Source organism: Petaurus breviceps, unplaced genomic scaffold (genome assembly GCF_028583685.1).
Source record: "Petaurus breviceps papuanus isolate PSGF00001 unplaced genomic scaffold, PetGlider_PUasm1.0 90644, whole genome shotgun sequence".
Classification (NCBI taxonomy): domain Eukaryota; kingdom Metazoa; phylum Chordata; class Mammalia; order Diprotodontia; family Petauridae; genus Petaurus; species Petaurus breviceps.
In genome coordinates this window covers 9,458,926-9,464,925 of record NW_027187298.1, presented here as the reverse complement: position 1 = coordinate 9,464,925, position 6,000 = coordinate 9,458,926, and positions in this window count along the sequence as shown.

Below are 6,000 nucleotides of genomic sequence, written 5' to 3'. Positions count from 1 at the left end.
GGGGTATAAAACAAAGTAAGACAATTATTTTATAAACATTAAAGAGAATAGGGGACTAGAACTGTGATTTTGTTGGTACAGGAACCCCAGGATGGAACTTCTTCTGTCTATGCAGATGGGGACCTTCTCTGCAGTTTTAGGTGTTGGAGAGTTGCCTAGAGCAGTGGAGTCCAACTCAAATAGAAAGAGTGTGATTCAAAAAGAATGAGTTGCCACATGAAAACAGTAACTTTTTTAAAGTACCAAACATAAATGTCATTTATTATAATTGTGGAAAGCAAATGAGAAATAAGTGATTGATAGAAGATTCTTCACTTATACATCCATAAGATGAGCTAATTTTGAGCAGAAAACATGAGGGAAAGCTATTCTCTTCTTGTTTCCAACAACTCATTCATCCCTGTTAGGTTGAAATATAAAAGTAGTTTCTCTAACTTAAGGACAATACGGTATTTGATTAGCCTTTGGATCATGTTCCTCTGGCTCTGTCTCCCCCTTGTGGCACTTAAGAATCTCAAGATTCGGGCAATAAGTAAGGTAACCAGTTATGTTCTGGGGAAATGCTTTTTGGATTATTTGTCCATAAATTCATCAAATATGATGAGGCAACTATATGTAAGACTCTATATTATGCCATTAGTAATAAAATGAAGTATATTTCTCCTTCCTTCAGTATGATATAATATAGAAGGAAATGTTTCTCTTGGGAACTACATCCTCTACAAACCTGAGCAGAGTATGGCAGGAGATGGCATTACCCTGGTGCAGAACCACGAATCTGGTCCACAGTGTTATCTAAATGGGGCTAACATGACATGTCTTTTTTATGCCTTGGGAAGTAACAGTTGTGGTTTCTGTCCTGAGGAACCATAATTTCAACACTTCAATGTTTTGAAGATGCTGAGATGAGATGCTTTTCAGGCCCTGAGGATCCTGGGTTTAATCATTAGGACAAGTTATTAACATTGTTTACTCACCCTTCAGTTGGTCGCTGTGGTGTGCTGTTAGAGGAGCTCCAGAAGTGCTGAGATCATAAACCAGTTTGAAGTTTTGCTTGTTTATGGGCGCTGATAAACACAGCCAGTAAATGGAGCAAAGAGGGTTTACAACCTCCATTTCCTGAAAGTTTGGGAGGCTGTGCTCAGAAAGGAGTAATGAAAGTGTTCATTTCTTGATTCTTGTGTCTTTTTCCAAATCCTGAATTCTATTTCGTGAAAATGTTCTTTGACATTACAATGAGGGAACATGACTAAATCTGATTGGGGGAGGTTCAGAAGAAAAAATAGGGGGGTTTTGAGGAGCAGGTGAATAGATAATCAATGTATTTAAGGAAGGGAATAAGCTTTTAAATAATCCCTATTGTATGGGAGGCACTGTATTAAGTGCTTTGTTTGTTTTTATAAATACTGATTCTCACAACAACCCCAGGAGGGAGGCACTATTACTACCCCTGTTCTACAGTTGAAGAAACTGAAGCAAACAGAGGTTGACTTGCACACAGGGTCACACAGCTTTGTTGTTCAGTTCTTTTCCAGTTCATGTCCCCCTTTGGATTTTCTTGGCAAAGATAAAACTAGTAATAATCTGAAGATCTGAGCTCAGGGAGATGAGTCTTTCTGACCCCAGGCCCAGTACCCTATTCACTGTGCCACCCAGCTACCACATCCTACAGCTAGTATATGCTAACTAGATCCACTATACATTTATGTTACCTAATCTCAACTGGACCTTCACTTTGGCAAGGCAATACTTTTATACCTCCATAATTGAATCATTATTTCATTCACTATGGAGGTTTTTCTAAAGCTTTTCATCCCTCCTGAGACCTCCCACATGTCATTTCCCCCCACCTTCTCAGCTGAGAACCTTGACTCATAGTTCATTGAAAAAATTAAAGTCATTCACCAAGACTTCCCTCTTTTTTCCTATCTCACATTTCTCAGATGCCTTACTCTATTTCCTCCTTCACCCTTGTCTTACATGAAGATATAACCCTTCCCTATGCAAACTCCTCTCTTTGCAAAAATGGGCCCATCCTATGCTATCCTCTCCAGTTTGTTGATAGGACTACCATCGCTACTCCCTTATTGATCATTGGTCTCTCCTTGTACACTGGCTGCTTCCCTATCACTCACCAACATGCCCATGTCTCTCCTACCAAAATATTCTCATTTGATTCATATATTCTTGCTGGTTATCATTCTGTGGCTACGCTCCCTTAATACAAATACTCTACTTCTATTATCTCCAATTCGTCCAGCACGGAACTTGTTTGTTCATAGTTTGTTATTTATATGTTGTTTGTCTTCCATCATAGACCGAGCTCCTCGACTTCAAGGGCTGTCTTTCACTTTTCATTGTATCTTCTCTGCTTTGCATAGTGCCTACCACATAGTAGGTATCTTTGCATAGTGCCTACCACATAGTAGGTGTTTAATAAATGCTTCTTGACTGACTGATAAAAGGCTTCTTTAACAACCAACTTTCTCTTTTACTGAGAAAGTACAGAGTCTAAATGCCTTTCTAAGGTAATTCTAAGCAATTATCTTAGAGTAAGAGGTTTGCATTAAAATAACAAATCAAAGACAGAGCATCCAAAAGAAAGGGAAAATAAGGCAAGATGATATTTGTAAGGGTAAATCATGAAAAATCAGTAACATGTAGCTTCCAAGGACTACAGGATTTTTTAAAAGTGTTGTAAATCATGGATATCCCAAACAATAGTGTGTGAACTAGTCTAATAATTTCTAGTCATAAAAGATTGTTAGTATCCGCTCATATTTTATAGTATATATGCTTCCCTGCCCCTAGGCTAAAGTGCACCGGGAGCCTGGGGTGGGAGGCTTGTTTTTCAGTAGATACTTCTTGATAGGCCAGTGGGTCAATAAGGTTGTTACATTCTCTGAGCCAGGAGAAGGCTATTAAGCCCTGATGTGTAGCTTTGTTTTGGGGGCTCACTTTGAGAAGTGCTCTGTGATTTGATCAGATGAGACTCTGGGAAGCCGGTGCTGCTACAGAGCCACACCCCCTCCCCCCCCCCCCTTGGCTTTGAAAAACCCAGATGTTGATTTGATATGGATGTAATGGTTGGACAGTTTGGAAATCTGTCTACTTGATCTGTTTCTGTCTTGATAATTCTGTCTGTATATTCTGAAGTTCGGGGTGCTGACCTTTTTCCCCTGAACTAGGTAAATGATACATATCTGATTGATTAAAGTAAGCTTGTTAACCCATTTTGAGTTGCTTTCCTTTATCAAAGCAGATCCAAGAACTTGTGTTGGCAGACACCCTGGGGACACTGGGGTGCTTGCTGCAAGTCTTCTAATTAAGTGAGACTCTAGAATGAATGAAAGAGCATTTATTAAGTGTCTACTATGTGCCAAGTACTGTTCTAAGTACTGGTGATATAAATACAAAAGATATTCTCTTCCCTCCTGAAATTTTCATGCTAAAAGGGAGATGTAACACACTCAGAGGAGTAGTGACCCAGGAGGGGTGTTTTGGTTTTGAAAGTCTCAGGAATATGTGAATGGTGAAATCTGAAATAATTGAGGAAACAAAATTTTGAGCTTCTGAGCATATCCATTTACTAAGCAATGCATGACAACTGCGTAACCACTTGGGACCAGGCCTCCTTGGCTTGGCACTGGACTACAGTTACAGGAGACAAATTTTTTTTTGCATTAAAATATCTAACAGGATATAAACCAGGATACAGGATTAGGTAATCTGATTTCTAAATGGACGAAAAATTAGGGGCTTTCCAAGTTAAGAGATCAAACAGGTGCAATTCCCTGAAAGCAGAAAAAGAGGTGTCCCATTCCCTGGAAACATATTCAATCAAAGAAAAACAATAATTCACCAGTCTAGGGCCAATTTTCATATACAACATATGAGTTGCTTGAGATGTATTATTGTGAGAAAATTCCTTGCATTAGTTTTCAGATCTGACTGCATTTCTGGTCAGCATAACCTAGGTTCTAAGCTAAGCACTGGAAGTGGTCCAGCTTCCCAGCCAGGCAGGGCTAGGTTCAAAGAAAGCAATAAAGTTTTCTCATAATTCCTGTAATTGAATAAAATCTTCTCACAAGACAGAAACTGGGCTAGACTCATAATTGTGAATAGAAGGGGAACTGAGCTAGTTTCAGAATTGAGTCACAAGATGGAGGCAGTGTGGTTCACTCAGTTCTCACAAATGTGGAGTAGAATCACTGGAACTAGAGTGACCAAGCTTTTTCAGTAGTAGTATCAATTTTATTATGGTTCCAGAGCTAGAAAGTGGGAGGTATACAGGAAGGAGAGGAACAAGATGTCTGGAGTGTAAAAGTGAAGCATGGTTGGTGCTAGCTAGGTAGAGTGAGTCATGTGTGTGTCACTTAACCCCAATTTCCCAGCTTTCTCCCCTCCAAAAGAAAAAAAGTATATTGCCATTAGACGGATACCAATGAAGCATGCAAGATGTCCATCTGTTATCACTTGATCTCATAACATGAATGACTGATTAAAAGAATAATTGAAAAAAAAGGAAGGGGACCAGGCAAGTTGTGAGACTAAGAGAATATTATTTAATCCAAATGCTGAACTGGTTCTCATGGATGTTAAAATCTAGAGGAAGGCCTCTAGCATGTTAAGTAGATACTTCACAGACAATTAATGAAAAGACATGCATAAGAATGGCTCAGAATGAGAAAACATAGATGGCTTGTGCTCTATACCATTAAAGGAAGTTCTTATGTTTATGAGATCACAGATTCATTGACTGAAGTTATCTATATACTTCAGTTGAGAGTTTCCCAACTGAAACTACTCTCTCCAAGATTACAAATGGTTTCTTGATTCTCAGGTCTGACGGCCATTTCTCTGTGTTCCTTAATGACCTCTTTGCATTTCACACTATTAACTACCAACCACTCCCACTTCCCAGATCTTCTCTCCTTCATAGGTTTTTGCTATTTCCTGCTTCTCCTTAGCAATCTGGCTGCTTCTTCTCAGTTTCCTTTCATGGATCATCCATGTTCTGCCCTGTATGTGAACCCCAGGACTCTGTCCTAGATTCTTTTCTCTCTATACATGCATTCTCTGTCTCTGTGATCTCACTAGATTCCATAGGTTCAATATCATCTCTAGGCAGACAACAAACTACATATCTTACTCTCTCTCCTCATGGACATAACTAGTCTCTCTCTTCAACTACAGTCTCATATCCTTTGGATTTCTCCAAATGAATGTTTCATAATCATCTCAAACTTAATATTCCAAAACAGAACTCATTATGGTTCTTCCTAAACCCACACCCCTTTTTTTTTTAAACTTTCCTATTTCTGTTGAGGACACCCCTACCTTTCCAGTCACCTCTGTTTGTAACTTATGAGTCACTTTCAACTCTTCCCTGTCTTCACTGCTTAGATCTAATCAGTTGCTGAGTCTTGTCAATTCTACTTCCTGAATATCTTTTTCATCTGTTCTCTTCTTCCCACTCACATGGCCACCACCCTAGATCAGTCACTCATCACCTCTTGCCTAGACTATTACACTAGCTTCATAAATAGTCTCCCTGCATCTAGTCTTTCCCCTCTCCCACCCACTTCCTCTGACCATGTTGCTTGCACACTCAAGAAATCCCACTAGACATCCCTTGCCTAATTTAGGACAAAACACAAACTTCAGCTTTACATTGAAGGTCCTTCCTAATCTGGTTCTAGACTTGCCTTTTTAAGCTTTTTTGAACATTACCCATTTTTAAATATCACATTATGGTCAAAGTGGCCTACTTGCTATTCTACATCTCATCTGGACTTTTGTTCAAGCTGTTCTCCTAGCCTGGAATGTTCTCCCTCCTTACTTATCACCTTTTCCTCATAGAATCCTGAACTTCCTTAAATATCTAGAGCTCAACTTAAATGCCTCCTCCTACAGGAAGCCTATCCTGATTCCCCATTGGCTAGTGCCTTCTTTCCCTGAAATTATTTTGTATACATTAATTTTTCTGTGTACAGTGTA